The sequence below is a fragment of the Gorilla gorilla genome, chromosome 11 (genome assembly GCF_029281585.2).
Source record: "Gorilla gorilla gorilla isolate KB3781 chromosome 11, NHGRI_mGorGor1-v2.1_pri, whole genome shotgun sequence".
Taxonomy (NCBI): Eukaryota; Metazoa; Chordata; class Mammalia; order Primates; family Hominidae; genus Gorilla; species Gorilla gorilla.
Genome location: NC_073235.2, coordinates 75,613,475 through 75,636,413, shown reverse-complemented (window position 1 = coordinate 75,636,413; position 22,939 = coordinate 75,613,475). Strand labels below are relative to the sequence as shown.

Here is a 22,939-nt window from a genome sequence, read left to right as displayed (position 1 = left end):
TTCTATTTTGTTTAGAATAACAATATGCACCCCCAAAATTTCATTTCCCAACCCCACTTGAAGCTAAATGTGGCCATATGACATACCCTGGCTAATAAGATGTAAGAAGTTATTATCTACATACAAAAAAATAAAGTTAGATCCCTTCCTCAAAACAGACAAAAATTAAAATGAATCACATACATGAATGTATGAGCTAAAACTATAAAACTCTTCAAAGAAATTTAGAAGTAAATCTTCATGACCTTAGGCAAAGCCCTCTTTAGATATGACAACAAAAGCACAAGCAACGAAAGTTAAACTGAATGCCACCAAAATGAAGAATGTTAGTACTTCAATAGATATTATCAAGAAAGTGAAAAGACAACCCACAGAATAGGGCAATAAATATTCATAAATCATACACCTGATAAGGGATTAGTATGTGGAATACATACAAATTCTTACAACTCAATAACAAAAAGATAAATAACTGAATTAAAAATAGGCCAAGAATCCAAATAAGTATCCAAAGAAGATATCTACAAATGGCCACTAAGTATAAGAAAAGATGCTGACCGTCATTATTCATTAGGGAAATGCAAATCAAAACCAGAACTAGAAACCACTTCACACCCACTAGGATGGTTATAATTAAAAAGATAGAGAATAACAAGTGTTGGCAAGGGTGTAGAGAAGTTAGAACCCACATACCCTTCTGGGAGGAGTGTAAAATGTAACAGCTGCTGTGGAAAACCCTCTGACAGTTACTCAAAGAATTAAAGAGTTACCATGTGACTCATCACTTCTACTCTTAGGTATATATACTCAAGAGAATTGAGAATACATGTCCACAAAAATCTTGTATACAAAGACCACATGGTTTTAAATTCTATTTATATGAAATGTCCAGAATAGGCAGATCTCTGGAGACAGAAAGTAGACGAGTGGGTGTCTTAGGTTGGGGACTTGAGGAGAACTGGGAAATGATGCTTAATGAATATGGATTTCTTTTGGAGGTGATAAAAATATTCTAAAAGTGATTGTGGTGATGATTTCATAACCATGAATATATTATAAAACACTTAACTGTACATGTTACATGGATGAATTACATGGTATATGAATTATACTTCAATTCACATTCAGTATTACATATGTGAATAAAATAGTGTGCATGTACACTGTATATGTGCATGTATGCATGTATACAAACACACACATTTGGTTATTGATTGGCGCTTCCGGAGAATCCCTCTAAAAGGCAACAGACTGGCTTGTTCCTTTGCCTTAAAAAAAAAAAAAAAACAAAAACCTTAAACTTTTTTGTTTCTTCTGAGGTAAAATTTATGTATAATAAAATACACAGACCTTAAGTGAATAAGGTAGAGTCTTGAAAATATATGCACCTATGTATGACCTTAATCAAGATACAGAATGTTTCCATCTTTCCATGTGTCTACCCTTCAGTACCCAACCCTCATGGGCTCTGTTCTGCTTTCACCATCAGAGATAATTTTGCCTTTTATTGAACTTCATGTGAGTGGAATCATGATGTAGTCTTTTTTGCTCAACATTTTGTTTTTGAGATATATATATCAGTAGTTCATTCTTTTTATTGCTAATTAGTATTCCATTTTATCAACAGTCTTTATTTTCCTGTTAATATTTGAGTTGCTCTCAATTGTTGGCTATTATAAACAGCTGCTACAAATATTCTTATACTAGTCTTTTTTGGATATATGTTTTCATTCTACTTGGGTAAACACCTATAAGTTGAATTGCTGACTCATAGGGTAGGTGTTTAATTTTTGAAGAAACAGCAAAGAGCATCCCAAAGAGGTGATACCATTTCACACTCTCCCCAGAAACATATGAGAATGTGCTGACTCACATTTTCACCAACACTGGGTGTTTTGGGTTTTTTAAATTTTAGCCTTTCTAATCTGGGTGAAATGGGTCTCACTGTGGTTTTCATTTGATATCCTTAACCACTGTCATTGAACACTTTCACACATGCTTATTGATTATTCATATAACTTTTTGTGAGATGACTATTCTAATCCTCTACCTATTTTTGAAAATTGTTATCTTTTTAATATTGACTTGCAGGAGTTCTTTAAATATTCTGAAAGCAAGTGCTTTGACAGATATATCTCATTATAAACATGCTCTCCCAGTCAGTGGATTGCATCTTTGTTTTTCAAACAATTTCTTTATGTAAGCACAGAGTTTGGATTTGATGAAGCTCTAGTTACCAATTTTTTTTTTCTTTTTTTTGAGACGGAGTCTTGCTCTGTCACCCAGGCTGGAGTTTTATTTTTAGTATCTGTTATGGTTTGTCTAAGGAATATCTGGCTATCAAAGGTCATAAGAGATTACCTTTGCTTTCTTATAGAAGTACTATAGTTTTCGCTTTTACATTTAGGTTTACCCGGGATCTTGAATTAATTTTTGCATTTGGTATAAAGAAGTCAAGGTTCCCTTTTTTTCATATGCATATCCTACTCCTCCAGAACTATTTATTAAAAAGATTTTTCTTTTCTGCATTTAATTACATTGGCATGTTTGTTAAAACTCAATGGATTATAATATGTCTGGGTCTAAATATGAAATTCTGTTGCATCTATATTTTTGTCTTTATACCAATACTATACTGTTTTGATTACTAGAGCTTTGGATTAAGTCTTGAAATCAGGTAATGTGAATCCTCCAATTTGATTTTTCTACAAATCAATTTTTGGAGGAAAGTAACATTTTAATACTGAGTCTTACAACTGGACTTATGGAAAACGCATGTCTCTCCATTTATTTAGGTCTTTTTTGTTTGAGATAGGGTCTTGCTCTGTCACCCAAGCCAGAGTGCAGTGGCGAGATCATGGCTCACTGTAGCTTTGAACTCCCAGGCTCAATGAATCTTCCCACCTCAGCCTCCCCAGTAGCTGTGATTACAGGTGCATGCCCCCCACTCCCAGCTACTTTTTGTATTTCTTTTCCTTTCTCTTTTCTTCTCTTTCTTTCCTTTCTTTTTTTTTTTTTTTTTTTTTGAGACAGAGTCTCCCTCTGTTGCCCAGGCTGGAGTGCAGTGACATGACCTCGGCTCACTGCAAGCTCCGCCTCCCGGGTTCACACCATTCTCCTGCCTCAGCCTCCCAAGTAGCTGGGACTACAGGTGCCCACCACCACGCCCAGCTAATTTTTTGTATTTTTAGTAGAGATGGGGTTTCACTGTGTTAGCCTGGATGGTCTTGATCTCGTGACCTTGTGATCTGCCCACCTTGGCCTCCCACAGTGCTGGGATTACAGGCGTGAGCCACCACACCCGGCCTTCTTTCTTTCTTTTATTTTATTTTCCTTTCTTTATTTTTATTTTTTTTGTAGAGACAGGGTTTCACCATGTTGCACAGGCTGGTCTTGAATACCTGGGCTTGTGTGATCTGCCTGCCTTGGCCTCCCGAAGTGGTGGGATTATAGGCATGATTATACATGCCTATAATTTAGGTCTTTTAAAGTTTCTCTCAGAAATGTCTTGTGGTTTCCAGCATAGAGGTTTTGTATGTCTTTTGATGAATTTATTTCAATGTATTTTTTGTGTTTAATGCTAATGTAAATAAATTTTTTTACATTGTCTTTAAAATCTTTGCTGCTATATATAGAAATATAATAAACTTGTTTCCTGTAACTTTGTTAAATAAATTGATCAGTCCTAGTATTTCTTTTGTAGATTTTAAAAAAAAATTTTATGTAAACAATCATTTAATCTGCAAATAAAGACAGTTTTACTTCTTCCTCTCCAATCTTAATGCCTTTTGTTTCTTTCTCTTGTCTTATTGCACTGACCAGGATCTCTACAGAACAGTGAACAGAAATCATGAGAGCAGATATCCTTGTCTTACTCCTAATCTTAGGGAGAAAAACATTCAATATTTCCCCGTTGAGTTAAAATGTTAGGTGTAGGTTTTTTGGCAGATCCCTTTAAATTTAAGACTGAAAATTATAAAAACTTATTTTATGATCTATCTTGGAGAACACTCCATGTGCACCTGAAGATAATGTATATTTTGTAGTTATTAAGTATAATGTCTCAGTTGCTTAGGGAGGGATATTTAAAATTTACAAATGTAATTGCGAATTTGTCTATTTCTTTTTCTAGTTCTATTAGTTTTGCTTCATGTATTTTGAAGCTCTGTTATTAGGATAAATATTCATTTATGATTGTTATATCTTTTAAGAAACTGACTTTTTAAATCATCATTATTAAATCATTTTATCTTTTAGTAATACTTTTGGTTCCCGAAGTCCATACTGTGTCTGATATTAATAGAGCCACTACACCTTTATTATGCTTTCTATTTGCACACCTCTTTTCCCATTTCATGTTTTTACTTTCAACAGATCTGTGTCTTATATTTAAAATACACCTCTTGTAGATAGCATATAGTTGGGTCTTGTTTTATTTTTTTGTTTTTTGTTTGTTTCTTTTTGAGACAGGTTCTAGCTCTGCTGTCCAGGCTGGAGTGCAATGGTGTGATCACAGCTCACTGCAGCCTTGAACTCCTGGGCTCAAGTGATCCTCCTGCCCTGGCCTCCCAAATTGCTGGGATTACAGGTGTGAGCCACTGTGCCTGGCTGGATCTTGCTTTTTCATCCAGCCTAGCAATCTCTGCCATTTAATTGGGGTGCTTAATTCATTTATACTTAATGTAATTATGTATATTACTGGGCTTAAGTTTACTATCTTGGTTTTTAAAAATTCGTTCTATTTGTTTTTTGTTCCCCTGTTTTTCCTTTCCTGTCTTTGTTTTAACAATTTTTTTCTTAGTATATCATTTTCATTCATTCATTGGCTTTTTAGCTATACCTCTTTTGTTTTTTTTTTTTGTGGGGGTAGGTAGTGGTTGCTCTAAGAATTCAACATATATCTTTGCCACAGTCTACTTAGATTTAATTTTGTGCTACACATAAAATATAAGATGCTTGCTCACTTCCCCATCCTTTGTGTCATTGTGATATATATATATTACTTTTTTTTTTTTTTTTGAGACGGAGTCTCGCTGTGTCGCCCAGGCTGGAGTGCAGTGGCACGATCTCAGCTCACTGCAACCTCCACCTCCTGGGTTCATGCCATTCTCCTGCCTCAGCCTCTTGGGTAGGTGGGACTACAGGTGCCCACCACCACGCCGGGCTCATTTTTGGTATTTTTAGTAGAGTCAGGGTTTTACCGTGTTAGCCAGGATGGTCTCGATCTCCTGACCGCATGATCCACCCGCCTCGGCCTCCCAAAGTGCTGGGATTACAGGCGTGAGCCACTACGCCCAGCCATGTGTTATATATTTTAACGTACATACATTATACAACCCATAATATAACACTGCAACTTTCCTTTTAGCTGTTGTCTTTTGAAGAAATTAACAGAATTTTTTAAATGATCATTTGTATTTACCCTAATATTAACCATAACTAAATCTGCTGGCAATAAATTATCTCAGCTTTCATTTATCTAAAAATGTCTATTTCATCTTCAGTTTTGAAGACTATTTTAAGTGGGTGTTGATCTCTAAATTGGCAGTTATCTTTTTTCTTTTGGCATATTACACGTCATTCCACTGTCATTTGGCCTCCATTGTTTCTAGTGAGAAGTAACTGGTATTGCTTCCTTTATGTAATGTGTCTTTTTTTTCTGGCTCTTTTTGACATTTCTCTTTTCATCAATGACTTTTAGCAGTTTAACTCTGATGTGACTGAGTGTGGTGTTTTTGGTTTTCATTTTTAATTTATCCTGCTTGGGGTTTTCTGAGCTTGCTGGAACTGTAAGTGTATGGTTTTCATCAAATTGGGGCACTTGAAGTCATCATTTCTTCACATATTTTTCTATCCATCCCCCCTCTCTCTCTCCTTTCTTTCTGTGATTCCATTAATGTATATTAGATTGACATTGTCTCATGTGTAACTGTTCAATTTAAAAAATTTTTTTTGTGTGGTCTTGAGATTTGATACATTATATTAATCTGTCTTCACATATACTGACCTTTTCTTTTGCCTTCCTCAATCTGCTGTTAAGCCCCATCCAGTACAATTTACATTTAAAGAGACTGTAGTTTTACAGTTCTAGAATTTTTAGTTTCCATCTTCCTGCTGAATTACTGATTCTGCTCTCTCATTCTAACCATGGTTTCCTTTAAGTTCTTGAACATGTTTATAAAAGCTGCTTTGTAGTCTTTTGTCTGCTAATTACAACTTCACATGTCTAATATGTTTTACTTCACGTCTAGTTTTTCTAATAATACTACACGAGAATATAATTTAGTATAAAAAGTAAACGTGAAGTAAACAAATATTATTTAAATACAAAATACAAAAGTTATTAAAAGGAATGTGGTAGCTCTACATGTAGTCACATAAAAAAGTGCCTCAGTATACTAAGTTCAAAAACTAAGTTGCGAGGTGATTTACAACTTACACATTGAGACACCTTTTTATGATATATATACATATAAAATACCATAATCTAGTTTTTTTAAGTTTTTACTTTGAGATAATTATAGATACACATGCAATTATAAGAAATAATACAGAGAGAACTTATATATTTTTCAACCAGTTTCTCCCAATAGAAATCGACATTTACACAATCCACCAACTTTATTCAGATTTCACCAGTTTTATATGCACTCGTGTGTGTGTGTGTGTATGTTTAGTTCCACATAATTTTGTCATACACATACATTCAAGTGATTCCTACCACAGTCAAGATACAGGACAATTTCATCACAAGGTTCCCTCATGCCACCCTCTTCATATGATCCATTTTTATGGGGGGAATAGTATTAGCGATAGTTATAAATACAGAGAAAAAAATACATCTGGGCTGGATGCAGTGGCTCACACCTGTAATCCCAGCACTTTGGGAGGCCAAAGCGGGTGGATCACCTGAGGTTGGGAGTTCGAGAACAACCTGACCAAAATGGAGAAACCCCATCTCTACTAAAAATTCAAAATTAGCCGGGTGTGGTGGCGCATGCCTCTAATCCCAGCTACTTGGGAGGCTGAGGCAGAAGAATCGCTTGAATTCAGGAGGCAGAGAGGTTGCAGTGAGCTGAGATTGTGCCCCTGCATACCAGCCTGGACAACAAGAGTGAAACTCCATCTCAAAAAAAAAAAATCTGGAAAGTTACTCACAAACTAATGATTTTAAAGTATAGGATTGTGGCTGGGCGTGGTGGCTCATGCCTGTAATCCCAGCACTTTGGGAGGCTGAGGTGGGTGGATCACGAGGTCATGAGTTCGAGACCAGCCTGGCCAACATGGCAAAATCCCGTCTCTACTAAAAATACAAAAATCAGCTGGGCATGGTGGCACGCGCCTGTAATTCCAGCTACTCGGGAGGCTGAGGCAGGGGAATCGCTTGAACCCGGGAGGCGGAGGTTGCAGTGAGCTGAGATTGCGCCATTGCACTCCTGCCCGAGCAACAAGAGTGAAACTCCATCTAATAAATAAATAAATAAATAAAATAAAGTATAGGATTGCAGGGAAGGAAAACTGCTTTTTTACTTTGCATACTGCTGAAATTTCTTGTTTTACACTGAACATGTATTACTTTTTTAAGATAAAAATTTAAAATCTAGGAAGTAAATATAACATGGAAATATGTGGGTGTAAGTATAGCAGGGTCACAGTAAACAAATGGCTAAGAATAGAAACTTTAAAAAGAAACATGATACTGAGTGTGTAAAATAAAATATTTAGGAATCTACTTTTCGTTTACTAACTATATCCATATTGGTTCCTTTACTTAAGTAAGCACTGGTCATTTTTTATTTTTGGAAGAGATTCCACCAAGCAAGAAAAAGAACTTAAAAATTCACAGAAAACTAAAAAGCTAAAATAAATGAAGTTATTTTACTTATAAGTAAGATAACAATCGGGGAAAGTAGGCACCTAATAAATGTCATTTTGTAAGAGTTTTCTGAAGAGTATAATTTTAATGTTGTTTTTAAAATCATATTACAGCATTACATTGATCCTTTTATCCTTGGTCCAAACAAGCACTGTTAGACAGCATATGGTATAGACTCAGAATAACTCAGAGAAGAACTTTCTAATAGTCAGTTTTCCAAAGATAAAAGGGACTGGCCCAGGAGGCTACTGAGTTCTCCTTCATAAGCAATCAGAATTCAAACAGGAGGTAAATGCCCATTTGTGGCAGTAATGTTTCGGAGGACATTAAGGCATCGGAAATATGGTCAATTAAAGTCCTTTCCAAAGCTGAGATTCTATTATGAGTAGAGCACACACTGGGTCCAAAGCCAGAAAAACCTAAGATTAAGCACTGTACTTCTCCAGTGTGCTTCTGGGAATCATACACACTTGCTTCATCATTTGCAAGGAAATAATGTAAGTAACAGTGCTTTATAAATGGCAAAGCACTGAGTAATATTATATACTATCATTTGAGGATACCGAGTTCAAACGTTAACAAAAGTTACTTAAGCCAGCCATTAAGCAGAACTTCTGAATGGTGAGGATGATTGAACCCACTTCCAGAGAGCCTGTGGACTTTTAAAAACAGATACAGAATTCACAGTGTCTGAAATGACTTAGCTACAATGTTGATCTAGAACAGCAATTCATGTGGTACTATGGCCCTAGCTGATAGAAGTACCAGATGAAGAAGGAAAACAAAATGACCTTTTGGTGCTAAAGTGTTATCAAATAAATGGCTATCATTCAGGAATATCAAACCTTCTCTCTTGTCACAAGCATCCAGTAGGCAGTTGAGTATCATTTAAAAAGCAACAGACACAGAGGGAACCTAACAGGGTGTAAGAGCTCCAAACCAGCAAACCAAAGACCTGGGCCCTTGAACTAAATCTGTTGCTACTGAACATCACCTATCTGAACTTCAAATTACTGATTGTTAAAATGAGGGCTTGGGGCTGTTGGACTAAAATAGCTATTAAAATTTCAGTTTGTGTATTGTATTCGATTTCTAAGAGAACAGAACTTTTCACAATTATGTGAAAAACTACCTGTTAAGCAAAAAACCTACACCACAGTGTCAATCCTTCATCATCTTTCAAATCTTCCCCATATTACAATGCTATGACTGTGTACAAAATATCCAAACCTTGACACATCCATAATTAGGAGTTCAAAGCACACAAAATAGAAAAAGTGCATATTTCATAATCATGGACACTTTCAGATTTTAAACATCCCTTTAAAATCACAAATATTTGCCAGGCACGGTAGCTCACGCCTGTAATCCCAGCACTTTGGGAGGCCGAGGCGGGCGAAACACGAGGTCAGGAATTCAAGATCTCTTTGGCTAACATAATGAAACCCCGTCTCTACTGAAAATACAAAAAAAATTAGCTGGGTTGGGTGGCGGGCACCTGTAGTCCCAGCTACTTGGGAAGCTGAGGCAGGAGAATTGCTTGAATCTGTGAGGCAGAGGTTGCAGTGAGCCGAGATCACGCCACTGCACACTCCAGCCTAGGCGACACAGCGAGATCCTGTCTCAAAAAAGAACAAAAAATCACAAATATTTATTAATCTACGTGTCTTTTCAAATAAGCTACTTACCTGGAATAAATGAAGATGGTTAAAGTAGAAAGAAATTGCTAGGTAATTGTTCAAGTAGATTTTTGTGGCTTGTATGGTTGAGGATCACTTTTACTTTCTGTTACTTAAATGTTGATGCCCACGTGTCAACAGCACTAGTATTAGGAAATTTTATGTGGGTTACAATTAAAGCCAGTACTTTAAAAACTGTAAAAATAAAATTTCCTTCCATTTCTGCTCATAGATTCCCTTTTCTTTTTTGGGACATACAGATTCTCAAAAGAATATTTTATAAAATACAATAAGAGCAACATACCTATTCACAGGAAAAAGGAAAAAAAGAGAGGGAGAGAAAAGAGACAAAATAAAACATGCACACTTTTTACTCATATGTAATTACATACTAGACAATTTCTCTTACTTTAAAATTACTCAACCAGAAAAAAAAAATCTTCTCAAGCTAACATTTAAATTAAAATGGATGCTTCTGTCTTCTGCATTCATACTTATACTTGCCTTCCCAAACAGAGAACATAGGGTATTTATAATTCTCTTCTGTACACATCTACACTACACCGTATCTCTCAGTAACAAGGTGACTACCAAGGTACAAAAGATCTAATAAGCCATAATCACTAGTATTCTTTAGTCCAGGTGTTTTGGCAGATTCCTAGTCTAGATCCTGACAGTAAATGGGGAATTTTGCATATATAAATCTTAAGGTAAGTCATTGTGACATTTAACCATTTTTAAACAGATTAAAGAGCTTAATCAAATCTAACGCTTTAACACTCTTCAGCTACAAACACACAGGAAAGCATGTTTTCCCACGTAAAGTTCACAAACACAGCCATCAGTCCTTTTTAGGTCAGGAGAGAAATTGAGAAGACCAATCTTCCAAAAATTTTCATCGCTACTCTCCCTAAAAAGTGGTGCTTCTTGCAAGAAAAGGATAGAACAAAGATCTTAATGTTGCAGGTTTGAAAGACAACCACATCAAAACCAGGTATAGTGGTCCTAACCTAAGCAGCTGGCAAACTGCAGGATGGATGTGGGCACTCTTCTGCCTAATAAAATCTGAATCAAACACTTTGCATCTGATTCTCTATGTGAGCTTTTATGCAAACTTCTAAAGTGCAAGGAATCCTGGGGTGGAAGAGCTATTCTGAGAGATTTCACATAGTTCATGTAATTAGGGAAACCACTTCCTTTGATTGTGAGTGTTCAAAACAGCTGAATTTCTCCTATCAAAGGCACTCTGTGATTTGGGTCACCTCTTTTACGTTCTCTTTCATGTTCCTCAGGATGAGAGGTGAAGCCGGAGAGCACATTATTTAGGGGAAAAAAGATCTTGCTTTTTGTTTTAGGGATTGAACTTGCACTATTCAAAAGACTGTCATTTAGAATCTTCCTTTCTTTCTCACCCTCTGCTTCTTTCCTTCTCTATCGAGTCTCTTCAGGCACTGCAGAGAACACAATCCAAAATGCCAATTTAAAGCTGATGGAAAACTGTCAGATTGTGTGTAAAAGAATTCTAATTTTCATGTTTGGGCTTAAAACATAATTAGAGCTGTAATCTGCAGGCTCTTGATCTCCATATTATGCATTTTCTGTTGTTATGACAGTGACTAAGTCAAAAAGAGGGAAAGAAACATGAACGAACCGGAAAAAGGAGCCCCACACCCCAAAAATCACATTCCTCCGTGCCATCAGCAAATGCTGTAAAAAGAAACTACCACTCTGTTCTTTCCCTATATTCCTGGGGTATCCTTTTTCCCTAAAAGTGGAACACAGGCTATTCAACAAGGTGGCACATGCTGCTTTTGTTACAGCTAATTTTAGCATTGATGTTGTTAAGGTATTCAGTACAACTTATTCTACAACACCTTGGTCAGTGTAGCACACAGGTTTGTCAATGAATATCTAAACTAAAAAGCGGTGAAAAATAATTCACTATTTACCAACCACTTAGATGCTCACATTTCTACTGAGTGTTTAAAGCAAGTCTAATAATCTATATGCTACAATCCCTAAGATTTTAGTTAATTTAAATTCAGTTAATTAAAATTATACATGGTTAATAAAAACTGGTGATACTAAGTTGTCACTCATATCAAGGAAAAGGGTTTTGAAGCATATGAAAAAATGTGATAAAATTGTCTAGAGTGATAATGATATCTCCTGCATTCATTATATTTGACATTTACAATTCAGAGAAATATAACTGGGCAGAAATTATTCCCATTTTATAAGTGCAGAAACCCAGTCCCAGAGAGGCTGGCTGATTTCCCAAACAGCAAAGGAGGAAAAGATCTAAAACTTTAAACACAGAAGAATAGGGTACGATCTCCTTCATTCAGGATTCTAAAATCTTCCCATCACAGTTTGAAAATCACATTAACTTTTCTGGCAAATATATCACATTTTAACTCATAATAAGCCCCAAATATAAAATGTCCTTCTGTTAAGCCACATCTTCCTCATCCTCTATCAATCCTTAGCTTTCCAGAGTCTCCATGCAGGACTTTCATTTCCGTCTGTTAACCCACTGCTCTAATCTGTTGAAATCTTTTCAGGTTCTTATTCTTATTGCACCTTTTAACATGTCAATTACTCTTCCAACTGTTACAGGAACTCAGAGTGAATCAGATGCTACCTAAATTATTAATGGAAGTATTGAATAGGACATTGAATAAAATTATTTAACTCTACTAGAATTAAATGCTCTTTATGTACTTGTAAAAGCGTTTACAAATCGCCTAATTTGTATACGGAAACTTTTTTTCAATATTTTTATTTCAGGACCAGATAAACTTTGCCATCCAATTAGTAATACATCCTCTTTGCTTCTATCAGAATTATAACCCCTAGTATATTTTGTAGCCAAAATGTATGGAACACTTACTATATGCCAAGCATTGTCCTGAGGCAGGTCCTGTTATCCTCACTTTAGAAATGAGGAGACTAAGGCACAAATATGTTAAAGAACTTGCCTGAGGACTAAGCTAGTCACGTGGCTGAGCTAGGGATTTCAACATGGGTCTGACGCCAGAATCCACACTAAACCACTTCCTCTGTTCTGAAGATATTCACAAGTTTCTTTCTCCCAGTTTGACTGTAAGATCCCTGTGGGTCTCCAACTTCCAGCACAGTTCTGGCATATATTAAGCACAATAAGGATGGAAAGGGCTCTGTAGCCTAAATAAAATAAAGGTAAAAAGAGCATCATAGCTGCCTGGAAATATCTGAAGGCCGCCACATGGAGGAAGTATCAGTTCCAATGTGTGCAGCTCCAGAGGACAGTACTAAAACCAATGGGCAGCGTTAAAGTAAAGCAACTTCTAACTAAGACCAACTAAGTCAGCAGTAATGGGCTGGGGGCAGTGGCTCACGCCTGTAATCCCAGCACTTTGGGAGGAGGACGAAACGGGCGGATCACCTGAGGTCAGGAGTTTAAGATCAGCCTGGCCAACATGGCGAAACCCTGTCTCTGCAAAAAAAAAAAAAAAAAAAAAAAAAAAAATATATATATATATATATATATATATGTATGTATAGACACACACACACACACACACACACACACACACACACACACACACACACAATTTAGCCAGGAGTGGTGGCATGCGCCTGTGGTTCTAGCTACTAGAGAGGCTGAGCTGGAGAACTGCTTGAACCTGGGAGTTGGAGGTTGCAGTAAGCCAGTAAGCCAAGATCACGCCATGGCACTCCAGTCTGGAGGACAGAGCGAGATTCTGTCCCCTCCCCAAAAAAAAAAAAAGATACCTATTGAAAACAAGGAGGGTGTCTTAATATAAGATTCCTACCACCAGAGGTATTTAAAATATGTAGATTACCAGATGATGTAGAAAATAATCCCATACTGAGAATCTCTGGTTAGGGTAAATCAGTGGTTCTCAAACCCCAGTCCACTGACCTGCTACATCAGGCATGAATTTTTTTTTTTTTTGAGATGGAATATCGCTCTGTCGCCCAGGCTGAAGGGCAGTGGTGTGATCTCGGCTCACTGCAAGCTCCGCCTCCCGGGTTCCCGCCATTCTCCTGCCTCAGCCTCCCGAGTAGCTGGGACTATAGGTGCCCGCCACCACGCGCAGCTAATTTTTTGTATTTTTTTTTTTTAGTAGAGATGGGGTTTCACCCTGTTAGCCAGGATGGTCTCAATCTCCTGACCTCGTGATCCGCCCGCATGAATGTTTAAAAGAAAAAAATTTAAAATGCACACACACACAGGAGCCTAGGATCTACCCTGGAACTACTGAATCAGAGTCCTTGTTGTGGGCTATGTGTGTTTTAACAAGCCCACCACGTCATTTTGAAGCACAGCCAAAATTAGAAAGGTTGGTCTTGTGAGTTCCTGTTCAACTTAAACATACTACAATGTTATACAGCATACCTTCATATTCTCTGAAGGTATGCTCTGTAACTCTCTGAAGGTATGCTCTCAACTATCTCTTAATTTATGATTGTATTTAAAATTCTAATGTATGACAGATGCCACAGTCCCTGAATGACTCTCACTCTCTAAATCAAACTCTGGCATCTACTCTCATTTCACTGGGTCCTTTCAGTTACAGTTATTGTGAGAAAGCTTCTTCCAAGAACTTAGTGTTAATTTGGAAACTGTAGTTTCCAAACTGTGCATCATCTCTACGTGTTACCCAATCTGCTTTCAGATCTTACACACTTTTTATCACCATGGATAAAAACACTGATACAAGCTTCTTTAGGTAAAGGACTCAGATGTTTACATTGCTTTGCTACTAAACTATCTTTTAAAATTTTGGAATTAAATAAAAATACACATTCTTCACCATACTTCCCATTTTAAAATATGTAAAATTTAGGAAACTATTTAGAAAGATGACTCCCTAAATTTTATATATCTCTATCACCAACTTAAGTAGAGAAACATTGAAGGACTGTGTAGGAGTGAGCCACATTTTTAAATCAATAAATACTTTTGAGTACCGACTGTATGTAAAGTACTGTTGAGGGCATGGAAGTGGAAAAGAGAAATGCTCAGTATACATTTCTAACATTTATTTAATACTATGTGCTAGGCACTGTGCTAACACTTCTTGTGTGTTCTCTTTTAATTCCCTTAACAAGCTACCAAGGTTAACTTCATTTTGCAGGTGAAGAAAGAGATTTAGTGGTTGTGTAATGGGCCCTGGGTCACAAAGCTAACAAGTGGTACAGCTGAGATGGATTCAAATTCAACAACCACTTCTGAGCCTGCACTCCTAGTCACTACACTATACTGAACCCATCCCTTTAACACCACACTACATATCTGACAGGGGAGGGGAAAAGCTTACAAAAAGCAACCGAAGACAAATGCTTGGCAGAGGTGGAAAACAGAGAAAAACTTTAACTCTCCTGGGTGGAGGCAAGGAGGGGCTAGGGCTTTGAAGGAAGGGTGTTTTAATGACAAGAAGCGCCTGAGGGGTAGGGAAGGGGTAGAAATGCATTTCAGCTGGAGTCCGAAAAGCACACTGCTCATTCGGAGAGGATTCTTCCCTCTCTTGAAGCTGATACACAGCCTACATGGGGTGCAAGGGGTGGGGAGTCAGCCGGAGGAGAAGATGAAAGCTTTGTTGAGGGTGACTTTTGTAAAGGGCCTAAATGCCATATTAAGGATTAGAATTTTTCTATAGGTAATGGAGAACCAACAAAAGTTTCTCCATTTTTGTGCAGAAATGACATGATCTGATCTGTTTTTTCTTCTTTTTAAATTTGAGGTCCACACAACAGATGAATCAGAAAGGGGGAATAACCAGAGGCTGAAAGGAGTGATAAGTACGACTTGAATTAAGGGAAGGAGAGATGGGGACAAGAAAGCATCAATTCAAAAATATCTATGATCAACAAAACCTACATGACTGAGAATACAGCTAAACACTCATTTCCTCAGGGAGTTCCCTGACTTTCCATTCCAGGGACCTTGTTTTTGATAAAAGATGAGAATTTATCTGGGGAGAGTTAGGGATGAAATTAGGAATGTCTCTAGAAAATCAAAGAATCAGACACTCAGTCCTGGTTGCAAACCACGAAATCACACCAAACCAGTTAGCTGCCAACCTTGCCTCTGCTTCTATCACATCACATTTATTCTTAAAACTTGCTCCTTTCTGAAATCTTTGCTTTGTCATCAACCCCAAGGCAACCTGAGGTTCACAATACTGAGTGCACCTGAGCAGACCCTTAGAGAACTTGCCTCCTACCATTCCACTGCCATCTTTCTATATTTCTACACGATTTTCTGAATTTTATTCAGCTTTGATTAAAATACTTTCTTCTGCAAATATCTAATATACCACATAATTTCCTAGCTGAAATAAAGAACCCTGCCTAGCCCTTTGGCTTACAGACAATATAAAATAACTGTTATTAATTGGTACTCATTTTCAAACATGTTTTCCTTTTATTTGACAATTTCAAAAACAACTACTTGTATATATGACTGGTTTCATGGTTCCTATCTCCGGGCAGTTTATTTTTCACTCCACCTCAAAATGAAATCGTTGAATTCCTAAGCAACTCTTTCCCCATCTCCATCACACTGGGTATCCATGGCAACATGTCCTGAAGAACTGGTACACTGTGGCATTTCATTGTTTAATGGAGCACCTAATGTCAATTACTGTACATGTAACTTTACATGTGTGTATATTACTTAAGCTCCTTTGTATTCTATAAGGCATATATGACAGTCTGTAATTCCCTGGAGACAATGCACTATCCCCTCTAGTGGGTAAAAGCCACAGCAGAAAAACAAAATGAGAGTATGCACAGGATGATTTAAGATCCTTGGGCTGCCTCTGTTGCTGCGATTTTTCACCAAGTTAGAAGACACAGCGAAGGGTTTTTATCGAGGCAGACAAAAACTGTGCAAATGCCATTACTCCATGAGGTAATTACAATCCCTAATAAATAGCATGCACATTGTTTTCAAAGGGGCTGATAGACAAGTCACAATCTGTTCTTAGAAGCATCTTATTTGTTTCAGTCATAGCCACATGTTTCAGTAGAATTTTGATAGATCCTAAAACCTTGTCACATTTTGAATCCTGGTGCAGTTAAAGTTGTTGTTTTGCACTTACATAGCATAAAACAATCATCAGCAAGAATTCCCACTGTCTCACTGCTGGTCTCATTTTATCTACTAGACAGTGTCCTGAGAACAGAATCTCAAAGTCTGTTCCATATAGAACACTTTCACAGCTCAGTGCTCAGCACCGTCCCAGACTGATCACACCCTAGCATGTTGGTTCTCTGTTAACCAGCATACTTTGGACAGGATCCAACACATTCTCATATCATATTTAATTCTGCACTTTAGTGAACGTGCATTTAAAATCTAAAACTGGAAAGATTTCAATCTTTCTATTTTTTAACTCGCTCATTTTACAGATGAAGACATCAGAGAGGGAAGCAACTAATTCCAGAGTCTAGGATAAAAACATGAGTATCCCTGTCTCCTTGATAGCATAAAAATACTGACATATTCTCATTACCCTTTTTGTTTCTGATTTTTGAGAATAATAAACATTAATGGATATTATCTCAGGGCAGTTCTTCATTAAGCAAATCTATATTGTCTATAAGGTGCTTTATTTAAAAAAATGGACATTTTTCCATGTCAGTAAATATGGGTCTAGACAATTGTTTTCCATACTAGCTTAATTTTCACTGAATGAGAATACCAACATTTATTTGCCCAGTTTTTTACTGTTGAAAATTTAGGTTGTTTCAAATGTTTCATGATAATAAAAACACTTAAGTGAACATCTCTGCACATTCATCAGATGCACTTGTTTGACCATAACCTTAGGATATATTCTGAGTTGTGAAATGCCGAGGTCAAAAGTAAGCACATTTTGACGCATAATGCAATTCTGTACTTTGGAAATATATCAACTTATGTTGCCTCAATTTTAGAGGTTCCTTAAACAAATTTAGAGAGTGTCGATTTCCCAAGTCCTTACTAATAGTGAGTATCTGCATTCATTTTTTATCTTTATCAACAGTAAATACGCTACCCTTTTGTGAAATGTCTCTTCACGTCCTTTTTCTATTTTTGTAATAGTATGTTTGGCCCCAAGTTCTTGACTTCACTTAAGTGAGCTTCAATTATAATTTCTGATTATGTGTAATTTTAGAAAAGGCAATTCCAACTTGATTTTAATAGGTCAAGTATAGATAAAACATCTGGTAAAGTTTCATTTCTAAATACCTCCATATCGCTTAATGAAAGCACTTATGAAAGCACAAATGCAACAGTTACAAACACAAGACCTATCTAGTCAGACCAGGACTCAGATCCCAGCTCTGCTCCTATTTGCTGCATGATCTTTGGCAAGTTATTGAATTCTCTATGTCTCAGTTTCTTCGGATGTAAAACAGTGATAATGCTGTTGTATTCATGGATTGTAAGATGCATGTTTCTTTTGGTATCATTGACACTGGGGCTGTATTACAATTGGTGGCATCTTACAGTTTCCATTGGCAGCATTTTTTCTTAGGGGTGCATAATATTTTAAACCAAAGGCATCTTAGATTTGATGAGCTATGATAGTGCTTACCTCACAGGATTGTGGTAAGAATGAAATGAAATAATGCATGCAAGAGCTTAGCATAGTAAATACTCCAAAAAACTGTTAGTAAGTATTCGTATAGTGTTACATATTTCTACAACTTTGATTTAAATGTTTAAGATTTCTAAAATTGGCTGGGCGCGGTGGCTCACCAGCACTTTGGGAAGCCGAGGAGGGCAGATCACGAGGTCACGAGATTCAGACCATCCTGGCCAACATGGTGAAACCTTGTCTCTACTAAAAATAAAAAAATAAATTAGCTAGGCATGGTGGCGGGCACCTGTAATCTCAGCTACTCGGGAGGCTGAGGCAGGACAATCGCTTGAACCCAGGAGGCAGAGGCTGCAGTGAGCCGAGATTGCGCCATTGCACTCTAGCCTGGGCAACAAGAGTAAAACTCTGCCTCAAAAAAAAAAAAAAAAAAGAAAAGATTTCTAAAATTGATCTGAAGAATGTTTTTGGTTCCTTGAAGGAGCATATTTCATATAAAATAGTTGAAATTTTTTAATTTTAAAATTACCACAGGAAAAACAGGTTCTTATTTAATGTAATTTAAAGGGAATCTAGTTTGAACAGGAAGTGATTATTTTGTACTTTCAGGAAAGAATCAGCTCAACAATGTACTAAAATCATGAGATTAAGCAAAGTCTCCAAACAGCTAAAGGAGAATTAATGCAAAGAACAGCATGGAAACTTTTCATTAAAGTCAATTTAGGCTGGACTCAGTGGCTCAAACCTGTAATCCCAGCACTTTGGGGGCCTGAGGCGAGTGGATCACTTGAGGTCAGGAGTTTGAGACCAGCCTGGCCAACATGGCGAAACCTCCTCTCTACTAAAAATACAAAAATTAGCTGGGCGTGGTGGTGCGCGCCTGTAGTCCCAGCTACTCAGGAGGCTGAGGCACGAGAATCACTTGAACCCAGGAGGCAGAGGCTGCAGTGAGCCGACATCATACCACTGAACTCCAGCCTGAGCAACAGAGCGAGACTCTATCTGAAATAAATAAATAAATAAATAAGTCAACTTAACTATAATGTTTTCCATATGCTGCTGTGATTGGATCTTTTACAGATGCATAAACTCAAATCAATGTCATTTCTTGGAAACTGCAATTAGAAAACTATCATTGGAAATACTGGGGAAGGCATGAAGGAGGAGGAGTGTGAGATGAACCTTGTGTCAGAGGAAAATAAATTATTGAAATCATTTCAAGAATTTTCATAATCTTTTGCATCAACATGAAATTGTACTCGGTGTGGAAAGGCTTCAACTGGTATGAGATATGAGAAAAAAATAGGTATGGTTCATTTGACAGAGGGACAGTTGAAATAATGTGTGTGTGCATGGCAGGTACGAAGGTCTAGATTCTACCACTTACTAACCATATGACTTTGGGCATGTATCTTCACTTCTCTCCATCTCTTCACCTGCGTCCTGGCAATAACTCCTAACCCACTGGGGTGTTACCTATGCACACAGGGCACTCAGCCCAATGCCTGACAAATGGGAAGAGTTCAATAAGGGATTGCAGGTATTCTTATTATTGGTTGATATGCATGAATTATGGAGCAGCCTTTGTGTCTTACTTTTTTTTTTTTTTGTCCTAACGTGGGATAAATTTTACTGATGTATTCCTAACCAACATATGCATTTTTGGAGTTAGTACCTTATTTCCAATTCCCACACCCATCTCACTTGAGAATTAGGCAATTTTTAAAAAGGCTTCTCCAAGAAAGAAGAAAGGTTGGGTTTATTTACTGTAAATGTAATATATTTTAACTTTTTCTCCTATCTTATACCAGTTGTTTCCCATATCTTTTTTCTCTGCCAAAAACTCTTCAAAATGAAAACGTGCTTGTAAGCTGGGATCTTAAATTTGAAAGATGCTGCTAATTCTAAAGATCGACTTTTTAACAGAATCTTCAAAAAGCAAAATTTCTGTTTCTGAATAAATTATTTATAAAGTTATTTTTCTTCTATCTTTCCTTCATTATGAATAGCAGAGTAAGTCTTAAGAGAAGGGCAGAGCAGTAAATCCTTAATTACATTATTTAAATATTCACAGAATTCTTAAATGAAGAGGAAATGGAGTGGGCCAATGGGAAACAACTTCTGCAGACTTTGCAGTCAGTATCTACACATCCATCTTTTCATTCTTTCTTAGATTCACTGTAATTAGAAATGGTCACTGGGTGGTCTCCTTCAATGGAAATTTGCTTTCTTCCTTGTTGTATTTATTTTGTGATCAGAATCCTAATGTTATTGAATGGTCATAATGCTAGTCCCTACTTCCTGTTGTATGTTTGAAGAAAACCACAATACCAACTCAGATAGGATTGTGGTTTGGTGGGGAACTTAAATGTCCATTCTAAAACCACATGGCCAGCGCAGAAGTTAAGAACATTCACAGGCTCTATTTCAATTTCTAAAATCCAGGGAACACACACCTTCTTGATGTTGCAGAAATCAATGTCAGAGTTAAACGTGTGGATGCTGCCTACAGAATGTCTGGCTTGCTTTTCGAAGCAAGCTTTATTGCCTAGAATAGTCTGTAAGAGCATTCTGCAGTCCAAGCAGTTCTCACTCCCCTTCCCTCTAGACTGCTAATAAAAATAAGAAATGCATATTCTCTTTGTAAAGAAACATTCATCAGCTGGGCACGGTGGCTCACGCCTGTAATCCCAGCACTTTGGGAGGCCGAGGTGGGTGGATCACCTGAGGTCAGGAGTTTGAGACCAGCCTGGCCAACACGGTGAAACCCCATCTCTACTAAAAATATGAAAATTCGCCAGGTGTGATGGTGCATGCCTGTAGTCCCAGCTACTTGGGAGGCTGAGGCATGAGAATCGCTTGAACCTGGTAGGTGGAGGTTGCAGTTAGCAGAGATCACACCACTGCATTCCAGCCTGGGTGACAGAGTGAGACTCTGTCTCAAAAACAAAAACAAAAAGAAAGAAAAAGAAAAAAGAAAAATTCATCGTTACTTTGTTACCTTGAAACCACCCTTACCCCAATATCACCACTAGAATACCATAGAATCATCTCTTTCTTGCCCAATGTCAGTCATTCTTTTCTCTGCCGCAACTATATAATATGAAACTCTAAAATACTCTAATTTATATAAATCCTATATAAGTGCCACAGGCAAAAACACTACACAAAGTATTTTAAAAATATATATATTTAGAGACAATGCCTCATCCTTTTGGATTAAACATGTAATAGTCCCATAAAGAAATTTAATTATATTGCTTGAAAGCATTTGTTTTTAATCATTCTAGTGGTATAATTTTTCTGCTCACTTATAATGTACAGATTACTGCAAAACAGAATGGAAGAGTATATATCATTCAATTAAAAAATTAAAAGGGGCCAGGTGCAGTGGCTCACACCTGTAATCCCAGCACTTTGGGAGGCCGAGGCAGGTGGATCACGAGGTCAGGAGATCGAGACCATCCTGGCTAACACAGTGAAACCCCATCTCTACTAAAAATACAAAAAATTAGCCGGGCGTGGTGGCAGGCATCTGTAGTCCCAGCTACTCAGGAGACTGAGGCAGGAGAATGGCATGAACCCAGGAGGCGGAGCTTGCAGTGAGCTGAGATCGCACCACTGCACTCCAGCCTGGGCGACAGAGCGAGACTCCATCTCAAAAATAAATAAATAAATAAAAGGAAATAAAGAAAAGAAAGCCTACTGAGAAAACTCTTCTCAGGAATAAAATTTATCTTCCCTTCCAATCCCCAGGGTACTGACATTTTTTAGTGTTTGACAAGAAATGCTAGTACATTCAATAAAGTAAAGTTTTATTTAAAAAAAAACACATCTAACATTTAACTTCACTTCCTATTTTCAAACTGTGAGGTGGAGACTGCTAAGCAGAAAAACACAAGTAAGTAAGGTTGCTCTAAGGATAATCTGAGATCCTTATTTTGCTGTGATGAGCCTGCTCACCAAGCTAAAAAGCTGTAAAACAATATACATTCTTTAGGTGTAGTCCAGGATTCATTGATATACAGTAATGCTCTGAAGACTGAAATACGTACACAGGAACATATTACATAGTTAAAGTGCTTTCTTTTAGAAGATAAGAGATTCTATAAGGGATATATTTAATGGTGGATTCAACATACCTATCTTCCTTAAAATAGGGAAGACAAAATGGTATACCCATTCCTTCTCAGAATGACTAGTACTCTATAAAATGTGCAAGTTGTGGATTAACTGCCTCTCAGTTCCACATCCACACCTTACCCTCCTATGTGGTACTTGAGCTGGACCCTGTAAAAACATCTCTCTTTTGTCAGTTGGTAAAATTTTTATTTTCCTTTTCTTTATTTTCTTTAGAGACAGGGTCTCACTGTCCCCCAGGCTGGAGTGCAATGGTGCAATCATAGCTCACTATAGCCTGGAACTCCTGGGATCAAGTGATCCTCCTGCCTCAGACTCCCAAAGTGCAGGAATTACAAGTGTGAGCCACCATGCCCAACCAGTTGTTGCAACTTTAAGCTTTCTTAATAGAGGCATGGAAGGGTCGTAGCAGAGGAAGGAGCATCTTTCTTGTTTGTTGCTGCTTTTTCTTCCTCTTGACAGTCTGGCTGCCAGCAGAGTGCAGGAGATCCAGTTGAGCTCACCCTTCAGCAAGTTTCCTGGACACCCCAGCAGCTGGATTCCTGTGAACAAGTTCTGGCATGTCACACCCTAATGGGCAGTTTCCTGCTCACCAGCTCTGGCCACAGGCAACCCAGAACTTCTCATGGAACAATTCCAACCTG

At 37.5% G+C, this 22,939-nt stretch overlaps 1 protein-coding gene across 10 annotated transcripts in view; it reads right to left on the bottom strand.

The window, feature by feature from the left end:
• MAP3K20 (mitogen-activated protein kinase kinase kinase 20) overlaps positions 1-22,939 on the bottom strand; it is a 192,844-nt gene that overhangs the window by 121,286 nt on the left and 48,619 nt on the right. The window contains exon 1 of one of the 10 annotated variants that reach the window (XM_055379182.2): positions 12,449-12,502. The exons of the other annotated variants lie outside the window; for them this stretch is intronic. The gene's annotated coding sequence lies outside the window, so the exon portion shown is untranslated. Of the gene's footprint in view, positions 1-12,448; positions 12,503-22,939 lie in introns of those variants that run through there. 10 annotated transcript variants of the gene reach the window in all.